We start from the raw sequence: 18058 nt of genomic DNA on the forward strand, positions 1-18058 counted from the left end.
CATATCTGGGTTTATTTACCAAGTTTGAACCACAGCTCCACATTGCAGATACCCTGTCTCCTTTACTCACTACTCTTCTTATCTGAAGCACCTAGGATAAGCACACAAATGCCTTCCATAAACATTTATGAATAAATTAATAGGTGACATCTGTAGGGACTTGTTAACTTTGTTCCATGGCTGTGTGTTCCTTCCTAACCTATGCCAAGCCCTTTTCAGATCAAAGGTGCTAGCACGAAGGGAAGGCAGGTTAGATGGAACAACATAAGCTTATTACCTCCACTAGAAATTCTAAGGCAAAGGTCCAAACCCTTCAGAAGCCAGGTCAGTAGCATTATTGTTTGAATAAAGGATGATAGCCTGGAAAAATAAATCCAAAATAGTCTCTCTTTTTGGCAGGACTGGAGTTTGATTTCAGGATCTAACACTTGTTGGGTATATGCTCTGCTGCTGAGCCACACCTCCAACCCTTTTTTTTTTTTTTTCTCAAATTTTTATTTTCAAACTGACGTACAGAGAGGTTACAGTATCATACGTTGGGCGTTGGATACATTTCTTGTACTGTTTGTTGCCTTGTCCCTCATGCCCCCCTCCCTCCCCCCCTTCCCTCCCCCCCGCCCAGTTGTTCAGTTCACTTACACCAAACAGTTTTGCAAGTATTGCTTTTGTAGTTATTTCTCTTTTTTTACCCCGTGTCTCTCGAATTTGGTATTCCCTTTGAATTTCCTACTTCCAATACCAGTAAACACGGTTTCCAATATACTCAGATAAGATTACAGAGATAGTGTAGGTACAAACATAGGAAGGTGATACAAAACATCATCAATAATAGAAACTACACATTCACATAGGACGTTGAAAGTAGTTATAACTGAGCCACACCTCCAACCCTTTTTTGCACTGGTCATTTTGTGTGTGTGAGAGAGAGAGAGAGGAAGGGAGGGAGGGAGGGAGGGAGGGAGGGAGGGCAAGTGAATGAGTGAGTGAGTGAGCAAGCGCAGTCCTGGGGCTTGACCTCAGGGCACGGACACTTTCCCTGAGCTTTTGAGCTTGAGGCTAACACTCTACCATTTGACCCACAGCTCCATTTCTGGCTTTTTGGTGGTTAGCAGCCTCATGGACTTCTCATGACTGGGCTGGTTTGAACCATCATCTTCAGATCTCAGCTCCTGTGTAGCCAGGATTAGAGGCATGAGTCAGTAGTACTTGGCTTGTATTGAACATTTTGAGATATGAGCTTGCTTTTTCTCCCTGTACCTATACCTGGACTGTAGTCCTCCTATTTTACCTTCCTGCTGTAACTGTGATGCTTAGATCATGCCACCATGCCCAGATTCTTCTGTTAAGATTAAGTTTTGTGATCTTGTTTTGTTCAAGCTCACCTCAAGCTATGATTCCTCACATTTCAGCCTTCCAAGTAGCTAGAATTGCAGGTATGAATCACCGTGTCTGGCTTCCTTTGTTTCTGAATTTTGTAAAATGGTGAAGACTTTTGAAACTTTTCATGAATATTCAAGTTATTTTTGAATTTACTTATTTAAACTGGGCATAGTTACACATGCTTATAATCTCAGTAGTTAAGAAGGTTGAGGAAGGATGATCTTGAGTTCTGGGCTAATCTGGGCTGTATAGTGAGTTTTAGGCAAACCTAGGTTGCATAGCAAGATGCTGTCTCTAATACTTTCCCCTATTTTTTAAAATTATACATTTGTTTGTATATCTTACATAGTTTGAACTTTAAACTTGTCAAAATGCAGTTGAAGCCAGATGCTAGTGGCCCACACCTGTAATCCTAGCTACCCAGAAAGCTGAGATCTGAGGATTGCAGTTCAAAGCCAACCCAGGCAGGAAAGTCTATGAGATGCTTATCTCTGATAAACTACTCAGAAAAAGCTGGAAGTGATACTGTAGCTCAAGTGGTAGAACCCCAGGCTTGAGCAAAAAGAAGCTCAGGGACAGAGCCCAGGCCTAGAGTTCAAGCTCCAAGCCTGGCAATGGTGGTGGTGGTGGTGGTAGTGGTGGTGGTAATAATAATAATAATAATAATAATAATAATAATAATAAATAATGAAACTGAAGACATAGATTCTAGGATAATAGTGCATAGTGAAACAGTACTATGGAATGGATACTCTGGAAAAAAGTGTTTTGCAAAATATGTCAAAATTTCTTGCACTGTGTATGTTACAATTAATATTAGTTTTAAACTGTGAACTTCCCAAATCAAAACAGTGTTTGTTTTTAGCATTACATGAGAGATTATCAGATGCCTATATAGCTTTACTGTTGGGAAGTTAAATTTTTTCATGTATTGCAAACAGACATCATAATTCTAACTGAGATTAAGATGTGAGTTTAACTTATGCTGATGTTTCCAGACTTTGAACTAATAATTGGCATCAATAATTATAATACCAACTTGTCTTTCAGTTTTCATTTAGACGAAAAGTAATTACTTTCTCAAATGTATTGCTTCCTTTAAAAAGCCATTTTTCTCTTCATAATTTTCCTACTGAGTAAGAGGTTGAAAGCAGTGTGAATAATAGAATTTCCCCATTGAATAGGATATTAACCATAAAAGTAAGTTGGTTAAGTCTTTGTTAGGTACCTATAAATGGAATTGATGCTGTGAGAACACAAGGGAAAAAAGAGCTTTCCTTTCCCTTGGGAAACACTACAATCTAGTTAAAACACAGTGCTGTGGCTTGTAATTTTATAAACTCAGATCTAATTTTATTCAAACCACATTCCCCAAACCATTAATAATGTAGTAAATTATATAATATAATATACAAAGATGTTATTTTCCCTAATACAAAAAAAATAAAATAATTGGACTGATACCTAGTGAAGTTTTCTTGTTCATTTTCTTTTTTCTTTTTAAAATTTTTATTGTCAAACTGATATACAGAGAGGTTACAGTTTCATAAGTTAGGCATTGGATATATTTCTTGTACTGTTTGTTACCTCCTTCCCTCATTCCTCCCTCCCCCCTCCCCCTTTCCCTTTCCCCCCATGAGTTGTTCAATTGATTTACACTAAACAGTTTTGCAAGCTTTGCTTTTGTAGTCGTTTGTCTTTTTACCCTGTGTCTCTCAATTTTGGTATTCCCTTTCACTTTCCTAATTCTAATACCAGTATACATGGTTCCCAATGTACTCAGATAAGATACAGAGATAGTGCAGATACAACCACAGGAAGGGGATACTAAAATATGTTTTTAATTTATTCATGAAGCATGGAATGTAAAATCTAAAATAGTGCTAGGGATGTTAAGGGATTCATGGTATGAATATTGCTATGGACACCTCATGGGTAACACAAAAACTGTCCCATGCATATTTTAGGAGAGGGAAGAGAATATGAAATTGATCATTATTCAACTCATGTCCTTATTTTTTGACTTATAGCAGAAGATAATTTTAGTAAATATTCTCCTTTTGAGATGTATTGTAAATTTAAGGCACAGAATTATCATTTAATAAGAAAATGATTGAAAGCCCATTGTGACCTTCAAACTACTTAAAACACATTTACAATTATATTATTAATATTATATATAATAATAATATATTAATAACAGTTATTCTACTGATGCGTATTGATTATGAGAAATGCCGATTTTAATGAGAAAGTAAAGATTTTACGCAACCTTCTTATAAATCTAACTTAACCTAGCAATTTAAGTTTGTAATAGTTTTTTACAATGAAAGTTGTATCCCCTCTAATTTGGCCTGGGGTATATTTCTCTTTATGTATATTAAAAATAAGATGAAATCAATGTCACACTTATCATAAACATTATCTTTTTTACAGATATTTCTTTATGCGAAATTAAATTTCCTACCATATTTGTGAACCAACAAAAAAGGAGAGGTTAGGAAGGAAGAAAAGGAAAGAAGGAAAAAAGGATGGAAGGAAGGAAAGGGAAAAAAGAAAGAGAAAGAAAAGATATAAATGATATTTAGAACCAATACTTAGGCAATAGCATTTTAGTTTTTGAACTTATTTGTTTATATTAGAACACATTAAAGAGAAAGTTCATAAAGTTATTCTGTAAAATTTTAGCTTATTCCACTTTCATAGTCATTTATTGTTGTTGATATAGCCTGGTTTTTCAGAAACTTGTATGCAGCAGCAGTCTGTTGTGAGTTGATTTTTATGACTAAAATTCTATTAGTTAGTTTCCCCTTAATTCTTAAAGCATATTAGCATATAAATTCTATTGTAATGCTGCATCAAGCTAAGTGATTAGAAAGCGTCATGTACTTGCAAATTTTCTTTCCCCTAAAAACTAGTTATGATAGTCCAGCTGCCTTTGTGTTTGTTACATTTAAATGTAAATTAATCTTAGAAAGTCTATAAACAAGCTCAGAAAATAGAGAATTTTAATGTGAATAGTTATTTTACCCTTTTTATGAATACTGTAATCCCTGATCACACTAAAGAAAAGACAATTTATTAAACAACCAATGCTCAGTTGCTTTAATTTTAAAGGTTCTTAACTGATTATCAATTTTTCATTAGCAATATGTTTACAATCTTATAATTCCATGCAATGAAAATTAACATATGCTATGAAAGCACATCTAACAGTAGGTACACGATTGCCTGTGTGATTCCAAGTATTATCTTATGGCATTGTGTAAAGGAAAATAGTATTGTTTTAACCAGAAATAACTTACAGAATTTCATTTCAGTTAAATAAATTTAAGATGTTAAGAAGCAGCAATTGAAGTTATCCTAAGTACACTGATGTATGCTATATATACATATCTATGTACTGTATACATATTATACAGACTATACTTTTAATCATTTGTTCATTTTGTCTCATGTATAATTATGAGTCAGTTATAAACAACGTGTGTGTGTGTTTGTGTGTGTGTGTGTGTGTGTGTGTGTATGTTTTGCCAGTCCTGGGACTTGAACTCAGGGCCTGAGCATTGTCTCTGGCTTCTTTTTGCTCAAAGCTAGCACTGTGCCACTTGAGCCACAGCGCCACTTCTGGCCATTTTCTACATATGTAGTGCTGGGGAATCGAACCCAGGGCTTCATGTATATGAGGCAAGCACTCTTTTCACTAGGCCATATTCTCAGCCGTATAAACAACTTTTGAGGGTCTGATTTTGAGGACATTTCCACTTACCACTGTTCTCTGGAGACAGAACGTCAAGATTTGAAGTTCTATGATTTTTCTTTACTGTTTAGTCACTGCATTCTATATGCTACCATGAATGTCCTCAGAAAGGTTTCCTTCTGCTGTCTTTAGTAACCTTTTCTACTTTCCTGCAATAAAACAGGCCATTTCTGAGACTTGCTGTTGATTGCATATTTTCAGGTCATTTTTGTCTTTAGTCACTTACTGACCTGTGATTATCTTGTGTTAAAAAAAAACAAACAAATAGATGGAAAACCTCTTTGATCTATTCTAACCTTTCTATATGTAAATTTTGGGAGACACTGTAGTATGCCAATAAAAGTACTTCGCACTGACATTTCCAAAGTAATTATAAGAAGGATTATAAAGTTTACTAAAGGGAATGCCATTTGTTGGTTGATAAGATTTACTTAAACCACATACATGTAAATGTTTTCCAAGAAACTCCTGTGGAGCCAAGAATCCCCTTCAAAGAAAAGGTCTTGGTTTATTTTATATTTAATTTTTTTTAGTCAGAAAAAGTTAAGGACTGTATTTTGAACATTTTTTTGAGAAATCTTGTTTTTTTAATATACACATTTCCATTAAGTGCCTCCAGACTTAAAACATAATTTTGCATGCCTTGCTGTAATTAATAGAGTGAGACATTTCTGTTTTACATTTAAAACTTCATTTTATGTTAACTAGTGGTTTGGAATGTATATTTTTAGCAGCATTCTAATTTACATATTCTATGATATGAGGTCACAATTTTTCTCATAATCAAAACTTGTGAGTTTTTTCTCTGTAATCCCAGTGGAATATGTTGATACATTTTCCTCTCCATTCTTAGGTGTACCTCTCTCTTAAACACAAATCTCATTTTTGTACTTTCTCAGCTTTTCTATGCTTCCTTTAAACTTCCAAGTCGTGGAAAAAGCAAACTCTAAGAAGCAAAGTCTTTCTCTATTTGGATGGCAGACCCTGTGGGAGATCTATGTGGAAGAGATTCTCCCGTCCCAAGTGCAGTATATGAATACTTTGTGAAAATACTATGCTATGGCACCATTTTTACTTTCTCTCTTTTACTTCATCATTTGCATCAAAGCCTAATCCTAAAATACATACTCGGTAACCAAAGTTTTGTTAGTATTTATTTACATATTAGGATTAGTTATTATTGCAATTCTTTTTGTTGGTAGCTTGTCATTGGTAATTATAAAAAAATGATTCTGGATTACAAATTATGAACCCCTTTGTAAAGTGATCACCTACTGGTATAACCTGCAGAAAATGACTGAGAAGTCATTTATTTCTGGGTTTATTTTAAAACTTGTATCGTGGCTTGAGGAAAACAATAGATGAGGACAAATTAGCAATCTTCCTGGCAAAACTTCATGCCATACCTAAGAAACAGCGGGTTTTCTTAAGAAATATTTTCTTTGTAATCACTGCTGCATAACAATTTTTAAATTAATGTTTTATTAGGATATTCTGTTTAACAAATTAGATGGTGCTGGGGTAAAGCCATAGGTAATTGTAAAAACGTCTTATCCTGCAGTCAGGTTATTATTACCTGGGAACTGAAAAGGCTACCTTAATCTAATTTTGGAGTGCCAGGGTGAGTGGGGGATGGAGAGAATGAAACTTGAATCAGGGACCATCTGGCCCAGATTTGGCTGATTTCCTGTGCATTGCCCTTTTTTCAGACAGACAAAAGATGACTCCATTTACAGATAAGAATTCTGTTGATGACTTTGTGCTGAATCAGCAGGTTTGGTTTGGGATTTCAAGCATAGATTCATATTGAGAGACTATCGTGCTGAGATCAATCTCCTCATCTTCATTTATTACAAAAAATATTTTTGAGATTCTTTTCTATAGTTTAACAAAGTGATGGTCTTACAGGCTCATCAAATAAAATAATTGGAAATGTAGCTTTCTAGTTTGGCATTAAACAATGAACGTTTCATTGTCTTTAGTTTTTTAAATTAATACGATTTTGATTATTTTTAATGAATCTTTATGTAAAATAGTGTCCTATGTTGTCTTCAGTTTTCCACTTGGATCTTTAATGATTTATATGTTTTTGTTTTTAATCTAAATACGGTCATTATGATGTGTCTAGTAAATAGTTTTCTGTGACATCTGTTGCCATATATCTGAAAATTACATTTTAGGAAGTTAGAGCTATTTTCCTGACCTTAAATGCTACCTAATCACAATGACTCTGTTTAAAAGTGATTATAGACATAGGGAATCTTGTTTACCTAGCATTCCAAGTAAGTCAACCATCAGTTTCTGTAGGTTTTCTCAGAAGCAAGAGTTTGGAATATGGTTAAATGACACTTTTCAGAAGACAAGAGCTAACCTCAATGCTGTCACCTGCATGTGGCCACAATGTGTGTCAGGAAATATAAAAATAATTACTTTTTACTTCTGATGTAATAGGGGCATTGTGGGCAGACCCTAAGTCAACCTTTTAGTTTAACTCTGTCTTCTGTTATAGTTGAGCTGATACCACGCCTGTCCCAAATTTTCTGCAACTTTCGTAAAACCACTTATAACTTTGAAATCAAGCATCTAATCAGAATCGAGTTTTGAAAGCTGATCTCTAATTCTTTTGTGTAGATAAGAGTATAGTCATCAAGTAGAATTAAGGGGCCTGATCTTAAGAAGAAAGCTTAATAGTTCTTCAGGGCTCTAATTATATAGCAGATGGAACCACAAGGCATAATTCAGTGTCAGTTGGTGTAATTAATTTTAGGTCCACATCCTGAAAAAATGGCTAACAAGAAATGGCACAAAACCTTGGTTTACATCCATCTGGGACATTATCTGTTCCTATGATTTGGTTCCTATTTTCTTTTGGATATCTTTGACTACTTGCTCTATCTGATAATAATGAAGCTTGGTTTAAAGAATGGGTGGTTTGGATACACATATGTCATGAATGTTAATTGGACCTAAGAGAATATTCAGAGAAGTGGTTAGAGAGTAAAATAAGGCAGAATTTAGAAACTACATTAACGGAGAACATTTCTGCTTTATTCCCCCTGCTTTAATCAGACTTTATTCCCCCTGCTTTAATCAGACTAGTTCAGGGTACTAGTTCGAGGTGGAGGGGAAGGTCTTATCCTTTTCTCCCCTCCCCCTCCTAGTCACCCTTCAACCCCCACACCCTCAACCTTCAAATCTCAGTGAGGAATTATAGTCTCTAAAGAGGCTCTCGGTTGCAGATGCCTGGAAAGTTTACACTGCGGAGGGTTGTTTTGTTTGGCATAGCTAATCAGGAGCCAGGCTGGAATTGCTCATAGCTGTCATTCAGGTTTTGTTTCAAAGTCCAAGGACCTGCTGGGAAAAACAAAAAGCTAATGAAAGCTGACTGTATTTAGGCTTCAAATCTGTGGAATCTGAAATGATGTCCTGACAGTGTATTCTTATTCTTCCACATTCCTGCTGTTACTAAGGTAACAGATTTTTAGAGGCTTTTCATCTTCATTGTCAAGTATTTGCTACACTTATTGTTGTTTTTAAGATTAGAGCAATTCAGATTATCTCCTTTTGAGATGAAGGAAAAAGAGAAAATAAGGGAAATAAAATGACTGATTTAAAGCTAGTAAGACTGTTAATGTCTTAAAGTCCTTAGGTTGATAACACTTATTAAAACTTAGGACAATATCAATTTCCTGGAGTTTGGGAGTATTGTATATATGACATTCCCTTTCCTATAATGTGATTTAGTAATTATATAATCCTTAAAGAACACATCATAAGAGAAAAAGATTTGTAGTGAGATGCCATCTTTAAGATTTTTTCTCTTGAATGAAAAGCCAAATTATATGAAGAAGTGATGTACTTCCATTCTTATCTGTAAATGATAAAATTCACTTGAATAAAAAAATGAATTCTGATGTGTGTATTTTCTGGAAAAGCTTAGACTTTTAATATTTGTTTTCACAGAATGTGTTGTCTTGGTAGGTTAGCATTTGTCTGTACAAAAACGTTTTCATAGCCTATTTGGGGCACGCCTTATTTGTGGTTTGATATGTAATAAGGAAAAGATAATTTTGTGCAGACTAGGTGTTCTTTGAGTTAGCTTTAGATTTGAGAATTCCTAAGGATACGCTCCAATACCAACCTTATTGTTAAAATGTTGACTCACTGGAAGATAACACAGTTTTTCCAGAGACTTATCAAACATCTTCATCAAGTAGTCTTTCCCCTGTGGCAGATGACTAGTATATTAAAATGACCTAGTTTTTGTACTGAGCAGATCACTTCACTAATTTGGTCCCAATGCAATAAGAGCCTACATTGGTGGGGATAAGATGTGGCTTAATTTTGTTCTGAGAAATAAGTAAGTGTGAGCAGCTGACAGGATGGAAAAGAACCCATAAGGGTTCCAGCCTGAAGTGTGGCAGAAGGGCCTCATTAACAAATTTCTGTTAAAAATGTATTTAAAATATTTAAATATTCTCCTTTTTTTGTGTGTGCCAGTCCTGGGGCTTGAACTCAGGGCCTGAATAGTGTCCCTGGCTTCTTTTTGCTCAAGATTAGCATTCTACCACTTGAGCCACAGCACCACTTCAGGCTTTTTCTATATATGTGGTATTGAGGAATCAAGCCGAGGGCTTCATGTATACGAGACAAGCACTCTACCACTAAGCCATATTCCCAGCGCTTAAGTATTATTCTTTTAGTTAGACTGGAATTAGTTAGACTGAATTTCGTTAGAATGGAATTCTTCTCTCTACTTGTCTAAATCCTATGTTCTCAAGGTCAGCTCAGGTCCTCTTTTCACTAGAACCTCTTCAACTAATTCTGGTGTCCAGGTAATTAGAGAGGATGTGGTGCTTAGGTAGTCATAGTTAACAATCTAATGACTTGTGTTCAGATATAGTTTTTATGTTTTCTTATACTTATTTTTTAAGAATGGTCAGAATGAGGGACATATGAAGGGAAAAAAATAACATAAACTGTATAAAGCACTTGAAATGCCCAAATTTAATCCAGGTAACATTTCAGAGACAGGACAGTTGTCTACAAGGACTAACATGTGCAGCTGAAATTAGCTTTACTTTAATTACTTTTATATTAGTATGGTTTGTTGTTTTTGTTTTTTTTCAAAATGGGCTCTGCTGGGCAGCAGGGGGGGTTTTGTTTTTACCTTTATTTTTTTATTGTCAAAGTGATGTACAGAGAGGTTACAGTTTCATACGTTAGGCATTGGATACATTTCTTGTACTGTTTGTTTGTTTGGTTGGTTTTGTACTGAGTTTTGGGCTCCAGGAGGAGCCAAGAGGGACTAGTGGACATGTTGAGGGACCCCACCCCCGGCAGCTACCAACAGAAGAGCTCCACCTTTAACTACTCTCTCTATTGGGTTGTGCCTATCATTATTGAAAAGAAGACACATTGTACTACTTTAAAAATTAAGTTTTGAAAATCATGGCTGTTATAATAAGTGGGTGTTCAAGTTCAAATCAGGATACAGACTTTGAAAATTTAAACAAGCTTCTTTGTGAGAAGTGCGTTCCTCATTCAATCAATAGTCTAATGACCCTGACAAAGATGTGGGAAGATTTCTACTTGGGGAAAAAGTTTGAGTTGGATATTCTCTAGATTTCCCATAGTTCTAAGATTGTGTAGTTGATTTCTTCTCTTACTGTCAATCTTGGCACTTGGCTGTTCTCCATTAAGGTTGTGGTAAACTTTGTCTTCCACTAAATCATGAGGGTCCTGAGAGGGGAAACAGTGCCTTCACTGCTTTGGATTCTTCAAATCAGTACAGATGTAGGGGCCCTGGAAAAACCTGTTGGTACAAGAAATGACCACAAGAAGCACTTAACTACCTTATTACACCATCAAACCATAAAGAGTGATAAGGGAAAATATTTGCTAGATTTTTTTTTCTGCTATTGCTGCTCTTCAGGAATAGTAGAAATGACAAAGGAGGTTAAAGATAAGCCTCCCCACTTACTTTTTTTTGCCAGAGGCCAGAATACTACTGTGTCTGGAAAAGTGGACAGGGCTCCCTGATGCTAATAGATAAAAACCTGAATGTGATCATTTTGACTCTCCCTAGCACTGAGAAAGAGACACAACAGAAGGGTCAAGTGAGAGATTTCCTGTATTCCTAGTACAGATATACAAATACATGAAAAGGATCATATTGGAAGTCTGGACTTAAGGGTGTTTGCACCCTGATTCAATAGGTTTTGATTTTATTGAGAACTAGAACCAAAGGTATGTAGTTCAGGAAAGTCTCCCAGAATGCAAGCAGAATGCAAGATTGGAATGTGATAATGGAGGTAGTATTGATAAGGGCAGATAGATGATTGAACACACTATAATCCAAAGCAGCTCATTTATTCACTGGTTTTTCGAATTGCATCTCTTTGTATTGGACAAAAAGGGGCAAAGTGTTTCCCAGTTCCTGGCACATTGCTTGTGCCTAGCAGACATGAAAGAAAAGCTTATGGAACTAAGCTGAATTCTACTATTGAGAATCTAAAGACCGTTTATAAATTGCAGTGTTTCCCCTAGCTGGTGATCATAGTCATTGCCACTTGAAATCTCCTATGCTTCTACAAACTCAGATGAGTTAAGGGATAAGTTACATGATGTCAATATCTTACAGTTGAAATGGGGAGGCTGATCACATCTGTAAACATAGATGTGAAGATTTCTATACAAGTTGTTCAATGTTGTGACAAGAAGAATGTCTAGAGCCAGAAATGATTCTAGGAAACGTTGTCATGTTCCCAGGAAAAAAGGAATGCTTTTCATTTGGTGAGTAGTTATAAATTCTATGTGAACTGTAGTGCCTGAGTAGCTTCTGGAATAAAAATATGATAGCTACTTTAAGGGCCAGGGTTAGAACATAGGGTTTTTTTGTTTTGTTTTGTTTTTTGTTTTGTGTGGATTTTTTTTGTTTGTTTTTTGCCAGTTTTGGGCCTTGAACTCAGGGCCTGAGCACTGTTCCTGGCTTCTTTTTGCTCAAGGCTAGCACTCTGCCAACTTGAGCCACAGTGCCACTTCTGGCTGTTTTCTGTATATGTGGTGCTGAGGAATCGAACTCAGGGCTTCATGTATACACTCTTGCCACTAGGCCATATTCCCAGCCTAGAATATAGGTGTTGTTTTTTTATTCCTAATATAAATGCCTGTTCAAAATGTCCAGGGAATATTTAGGGATGACCTTTCTTCCTAAAGCTGTTTTGTAATTTGGAGATTATGTATAAAATTCAGAAAACTGTTAATATTTCCTTAAAGCTAGGCAACATGCCTTCAGGCCTTATGTAATAGGAGGACACTGCACATGTCAAGAACTCTGAACAGCTGCTTGTTGTGTTGGATAGAAGATAACAATATAATGCCATAGGCAATAAGCATCTTTTCCACAGAAATAAAAACAGAATTTCATAGCTACAGAGACTATTAAGACAGTTAAGAAAACTGATTTGGAAATAGTGTACATATTTTAAAAAAGATTGTTTAAGCCAATTTTTAACTCATTTAAAATAATTTTAATAATAATGTATTACCTTTTTTGTTATTTGGTACTGGATAATCAAACATAGAGTCTCACAAATGCTAGGCAAAACTATTCTACCACTGAGCTATCTTTTCAGTACAAGCATATTACTTTTAAATATATATATATATATATATAATTTTATTGTTTGTTTGGTTTTGGTCATGGGGCTTGAACTCAGGGCCTTAGGTGCTGTTGCTGAACTCTTTTTTTTTCCCCCCAGTCCTGGGCCTTGGACTCAGGGCCTGAGCGCTGTCTCTGGCTTCTTTTTGCTCAAGGCTAGCACTCTGCCACTTGAGCCACAGCACTACTTCTGGCTGTTTTCTATATATGTGGTGCTGAGGAATCGAACCCAGGGCTTCATGTATAGGAGGCGAGCACTCTTGCCACTAGGCCATATTCCCAGCCCCTGTCCCTGAACTCTTTTTGCTCAAGAGTAGTACTCTACCACTTTGACCCACAGCTTCACTTTTGGTTTTCTGATGGTTAACTGGAGATAAGAGTCTCATGGGGACTTTTCTGCCACAGCTGGTTTTGAATTGCAATCTTCAGATATCAGCCTCCTGAATAGCTAGGAGTACAGGCATGAGCCACTGGCATCTGGCCCAAATACATTACTTTTAAGGCTGATAATAAACCTCTATTGACTGCATGTGTTTATATAATTCTTAGGAACAGTTCACTAAAATATTAACCAATTTATCAGCATATTTGGGTGAGGCTGGGCAACTCTGGAAATCAGAAACAGAACCAGATGAAAGTTTCATAGAAAAAGATTCAAGTATAAGAAGAAATATTTTAAAACATATTTTGCTTTACTAATATGAAATACACTAAAAAGTCTAATAAAGAAAATTAGGTCCTCTACCCTTGTCTTTCAGCCACTCAACTCCTCTCACTAGAGGTAACTCTAGCTTTTGGTATATTCTTCTGAAACATTCTGTATATGTATATAAGGAAGCATAAAGATTAAAAACCTTTCTATTTCCTAGTGCTCTTCATCATTAGCATAGGCTGTGTTGTGATACAGTTAAAAAGTATTACTGGAGTTTCAACAGAGACTAGAAGATAGGTTATGGAATGTGCTGAAAGGATTTCCGTTCTGGCAATAGATGACACCAAAAGTTTCTCTCCTACACTCCATGATACATTTAAGTGCTTACTAGATGTTAAGCGATTTGTGTTGATAAAACCCATTTTGGACTTACATTTTAGTTTTGCATATTCACAGTAAATGTGGAAAATCTCATAAGGCAATAGAGTGATATCATAAAGATATGTACATAACATTCCTGAATGAACCAGGTAGATGACAGGGAGTACTATAAATGAAGCAAAGAGTAAAGTCTAAGGAGGTAGGATTGTACTTATACCTCAAATAATTTAATAGGGAAGAAGTAAGAAGAGCAGTTTGTAGTTGTGAAACAGGACAGTGCATAAAGCAGTATGAAAGTGGAGGCAGTAGAGGTCAACAGGAGCTAGGTGTAATAGCTGTAATCCTAGCAACTCAGAGGACAGACCTGGAGGATCAGGAAGTCAGTCAGGGCAGAAAAGTCACCAGGAAGGAGTATCTCCAGTTAGCCAGCAAAATTATTGGGCTGGAACTGTAGTTCAAGTGGCAAAGCAAAATCCATGGGTGAAAAAGTTGAATGGGACTGAAATCCTGAGTTCCAGGTTGACTGGAAGTAAATTGCATTGGTTCAGACCATGCAATGATATAGGAGTTTTCCAGGGTCTAAGATTTAGCAGACATTTATACATCTAGTGAGTAACAAAGGGTCACTGAATGCAGTTGAATAGGGATGTGACAATACTGTGTTTTAGAAAGCAACTCTAAGATAGTGCATAAATATGGGCTCAGGTAATGTGGACCCTAATGTTAGTGTTGGAAATAAAAAAGAAAGAGAATCCAAAAGAAAAAGAGTAATAGACTACATATTGAATTTTGGAGTGAAACTCTTAATTGAGAGGGAGTCTCTTAAACTTTATGCCCAGGCTAGGCTATGATATAATCCCACCCATCTCTTCTTCCTGACTGGCTAGGATTATAGGTGAGCCACTGGCACCTAACTAGTTGTTTTATTGAATGACTGATTGGTAGAATTGCTGACCCATTATGTACAGACAAAAGAAAAACTTTATTTCTTGGACTCTTTTCTCGACAAAGTTTGATGCTGTCTTCCTGTTTTGATCAAGAACATCTCTTTGTGGAATGTGCCTACTCCCTTATTCTCAGATCTGTGAGCCTGGTCAGTCTAGAGTTCTTTCTTTTGGCTTTGTCTGCCTTTGGCTTGTGGATGTATTCCTTCAGAATCTGCTTGTTTCTGAGCATGTTCCTTTGACATACAGTCTGTGGCACATATGATGGTAAGAGTTCTGAGCCTGATACTTTGTGAGCAGCTGATACAGCATTTCCATCTTCCTTTTCTAGGTCACCTTCTCAGAGACTGAGCACTTACAAGTATTCTTTTACTTACTTATGCTCACACAATGCTCTTCAAAAGGGCCACACTGTTTTTCTGTCATGGAGCCTGGGAAAGGACACTCCCAGGCTCACAGATGATCATTTCATCTTTGATCATCTTGCAGATCTGCTGGCAGGAGTTGTCACAGTCAATTCCATTTTCTTTAGGATCCATCCAAACTTTCTGGAGATTAGCATTTTAAGTCTAATGTTCTTCATGGCTGGGGCCTCAGTGCCTAAAAGCAATGTTGGGGTTTTTGTTTTGTTTTGTTTTTTTAGTTTTCTAGTCCTGGAGCTTGAACTCAGGGCCTAAGCACTGTCCCTGGCTTCTTTTTGCTCAAGGCTAGCAATGTACCACTTGAGCCACAGTGCCACTTCTGGCTTTTTCTATATGTTTGGTGCTGAGGAATCCAACCCAGGGCTTCATGTATCTGAGGCAAGCACTCTACCACTAGGCATATTCCCAACCCCCAAAGCAATGGTTTTTTAATCTAATTGTGTAATCATTCAAAACTTCTGTAATATCCCAGGTGGAAAAATTAGATGATACTCTAGGGTGAAGATTAAGTTTTATTTGTCCTGAAGAACTTGTGTACTTCTTCCATGTTGATAGGAGACCGTTGAGTTGCCCTACTGCCTTTTGGCAGTACAGAGGTTTGAACTAAGCCAAGTGCTCTCCCACTTGAACCACATACTCAGCCTTTTTTTTGCTTTAGTTTATATTTCAGATATGGATTTTGGCTTTATGCCCAGAGCTTACCACAGATTATGATTCCCTTACCTCTGCCTCTGGTTTTGTTTTGTTTATTGTTTTTTTCAGTATTGTGCTTATATTCAGTAGCCAGGCCTTGTGCTTGCCAAACAGGTACCTACTACTTGAGCCAAGCTGCCAGCCCTTTTTTGAGTTGATTGTTTTCAAGATAAAATATGTTTTATGCCTGGGATGGCATGAATGATGGTCCTCCTATTTGTGCTTCATCCATAACTTGGGAGTACAGGCAAAAATTACTGTGCCCAGCCCTTGGTTAAGATGGGAATCTTAGAAACTTTTATTTGTGAGCTTATTTCTAACTGTGACCCCACCCCATCTCTGCCTCCCAACATAGGATTACAAGATTGAGCCACCACACTTTGCTTGCTAACTTTTTTGGTTTTGTCCATTATAGGGCTTGAACTCAGGGCCTGAGCACTGTCCCTGAGCCTTTTGCTCAAGGCTGGTACTCTACCACTTTAAGCCTCAGTTCTACTTCCAGTTTTTTGGTAGTTAATTAGAGATAAGAGTCTCATAAACTTTCCTGCCTGGGCTGACTCGGAACTTTGATCCTCATATCTCAGCCCCCTGAGTAGCTAGTATTACAGGCATGTACCACCAGTGCCCAGCTCTTGCTAACATTTTTTTTTTTTTTGGCCTGGGTTAACTTTGAATTGTAACTTTTCCATCTCTGGCCCCCACTTAACTGGGATTACAGATGTGTACCACCATACCTAGCCCTTGGATGTCCCCTTTTGTGTATGTTTCTTTGGAAGGTTGGAACTGAAGTTAATACTGAATTCTATTTATTTATTGGTCATGATATGATATTTCTTCTGTCTTCTATACGTAAGTTTCCTGGAAGTCAGGTCACATCCTATTAGGAAAAAAAAAAGATTACAACAAATTCAATTTAGTACAGCCATTAAGCCATTCCCAAAGGGTAAAGACTATGCCTCTTTAGCATGTAAAATAATTTCAAGGTAATTGTAGGTACTCTAAGAATCTTTTTTAAATGAATGAAATGTGTTAAAGGTTCAGACAAGTTATGGAGAATAAGTGGGAAACTAGAAATTCAATCTTGAAAGAAAAGGCATTTACACTTGATTATGACCATCCATCCATCCATCCACCTATCTTTTTGTGCCAGTCCTGGGCCTTGAACAATGTGCCTGGGCACTGTCCCTGAGCTTCTTGAGCCACAGTGCCACTTCCAGCTTTTTCTGTGTAGTTTTTTGGTGATAAGTGTCTCACAGACTTTCCTGCCAGGGCTGGCTTTGAACCTTGACTCTCAGATTTCAGTCTTCTGAGTAGCTAGGATTATATACATTAGCTACTGGTGCCTGTCTGTTATTTTTTTATTTGTGTGTGTGTGTGTGTGTCTGTGTGTCTGTGTGTGTCTGTGTGTGTCTGTGTCTGTATCTGTGTCTGTGTGTGTACTTGAGCTGTTTCTCTGCCACTTGAGCCACAGTGCCACTTCCAGTTTTCTGGTGGTTATTTGGATATAAGTGTCTCATGAATTTTCCTACCCAGGCTGGTTTCACACCAAGATCCTCAGATCTCAACCTCCTGAATAGCTAGGATTACAGGCATGAACACTAGTCCTTGGCAAGGATAATGTTTGTTCTTGATGAAGAAACTCATGTGATTAGAGATACAGAGGCAGAAAAATGTGGGGCATTGGCTTGTAAAAGGTGAAAACTTCATTTTGGAGAAGAATGGGAAAGGTGAATGGAGTGGTCAGTGGGGAGTAGAGCAGAGGGCAGGAAGTGGAGTGGGCGGTGGGAAGCCTGGTCCACCATCATGTCAGGATTATCTGTGATTATTATTTGGCTTTTGGCTCTTTGTCATCTTGTTTGGAGTGAGAGCCCACAGTCCTGGAGCCTAGAGCTAAAGCGTTCACACACCCCACTCTTCAAGGATCCTCTCTCAATCCCGCCCTTGACTCTTAGCCATTGACTAATCCTTTACTTAAAACAACTTAGCCATGATGTTGTTTTAACCCTGTTAAAACCTGAGTAGTCCAAAGGGCATCAGGCAACTTAATTATTCTTTAGGTTACTCACCAGGATGCCTGGATAAAGCACATTTAAACACACAGAAAGCCAGGACCGCCTCAGAGACCATGGATTGTTTTCCTGTTTGAAGCTATATGCTGAACAT

The 18058-nt window shown here is 37.0% G+C and overlaps 1 protein-coding gene across 6 annotated transcripts in view; it reads left to right on the top strand.

The window, feature by feature from the left end:
- The window catches only part of Greb1l (GREB1 like retinoic acid receptor coactivator), a 245621-nt gene that overhangs the window by 9887 nt on the left and 217676 nt on the right, over positions 1–18058 (top strand). For 3 of the 6 annotated variants that reach the window (XM_048363112.1, XM_048363118.1, XM_048363119.1), the window contains exons 1-2: positions 1108–1433; positions 6040–6163. The exons of 1 other annotated variant lie outside the window; for it this stretch is intronic. The gene's annotated coding sequence lies outside the window, so the exon portion shown is untranslated. Of the gene's footprint in view, positions 1–1107; positions 1434–6039; positions 6164–18058 lie in introns of those variants that run through there. 2 more of the 6 variants (XM_048363113.1, XM_048363115.1) reach the window with 1 other exon arrangement.

The sequence above is a fragment of the Perognathus longimembris genome, chromosome 15 (genome assembly GCF_023159225.1).
Source record: "Perognathus longimembris pacificus isolate PPM17 chromosome 15, ASM2315922v1, whole genome shotgun sequence".
NCBI lineage: Eukaryota > Metazoa > Chordata > Mammalia > Rodentia > Heteromyidae > Perognathus > Perognathus longimembris.